This window comes from Tupaia chinensis, unplaced genomic scaffold (genome assembly GCF_000334495.1).
Source record: "Tupaia chinensis unplaced genomic scaffold, TupChi_1.0 Scaffold143642_1, whole genome shotgun sequence".
NCBI classification, from domain to species: Eukaryota; Metazoa; Chordata; class Mammalia; order Scandentia; family Tupaiidae; genus Tupaia; species Tupaia belangeri.
In genome coordinates, this window is record NW_006203490.1 from 528,287 (window position 1) to 529,726 (window position 1,440).

Below are 1,440 nucleotides of genomic sequence, written 5' to 3' on the forward strand. Positions count from 1 at the left end.
CGTTTTTTTTTTTTTTTTTTTTTTTTTAAGTTTAGCCCTCTCTCTTCTGCAGGAATGGAGTAAAAGACAAGGAGGAGAGAGAAAAAGGAGAGAAAGGAGAAGAAGGGGAAACAACTAGTAGAATATGTAAGAAAAGAGGAAGGGGAGAGAGGAAAGAAGGAAAGAAGAGAGGGTGAAAGAGAAAGGAGAGAGAGAGGAGAGAGGAGGGAGAGAGAGGGGGGAGAAAGAGAGAGAGAGGAGAGAGAGAGAGAGAGAGAAAGAGAGAGAGAGAGAGAGACCCAAAAATTGAATGCGTTTAAACGGGAGGACTCGCAGAGCAATGTTTCCGAAAGGGGGATCTGCGCGAATGTCTGTATATAGTGAACTTTGACACTACTATTGAAACTGACACGTTTCTATGGAGATCGCTGCCTTATATGGAGCTCGTGTCAAGGAGCCAAGAGAAGGGCTGCTGGCAACTGATAATCAAAGGCGACTGACTGGTCAGAGCCCTGAATCGGGGGGAGAGAAAATGGGAGGCTAAGGTTAGCCAAGCCTCCCGCACGCCATTGGTTGGAGAGCCCCTCCCCCCTCCTCTTTTCCTTTCTTTCTTTTTTTTTTTTTTCCCCTCCCTCTTAGCTACCTACAGACTGGGATGGCGAGGGGAGGAGGAGAGAAAGTGGGGGGGGGGTGTGCTTCTGACAAGCGCAATTTACATTGAGATCGCCCTGCGCTGCTATTTACTCTGAGACCTGATTAGTATGGGTCGTCTATGGTCACACACACACGCACACACACACACATGCACGCCAGAGGGGGAAGGGATGACGAGGGGGAGAATGCCTTGCAGTGGGTGAAAAAATGATTAGAAGGAAATCATTTTGACTTCGGAAAAGTTTTTAAATTAGATTTTATGAGCCTGAAGAGTGTCATTGAATATGTTAGGAGAAAATTTGAGTGGGACTGAAACCCCCACCATTTTAACGATCGTGAAACATACTGGGTTTGGATTGTTTTCTTCTTTCGCATGTAAGCATAACCCAAGTCAAGATTCTGCTCATTTCACGTATTTTTTTAGAAAAAAGGTAGAGTCTCCATATGTTTATATCCAAAGTATTTCTTGGTTTTAAAGGTTTAATGACGACAAAGCACACTCCTGGAATTTGTAGTGATTGCCACACATTCGATCCAAATGCACGGTTCCCATTCATCCCAAAGATTTTAAAAATAAACTTTCCGATCCATCTGGGGTTTCCTTCTTCTTCATCATTTTTATTGAATTCCCAGACTGTTCAAAACTCCAAACAACGCTTCAGTAATTATTAATAAAACAGTATTAAGTCCTCGTATTGTTGGGGGGGAGCGATTAGTGCGGCCAAGTCCGAGTCTCAGGACAAGAGCAAACGAACGAGATGGAGAGGCGGGGGGGGGGGAGGGGGGGGGGGGCGGGGACGGGGGCAG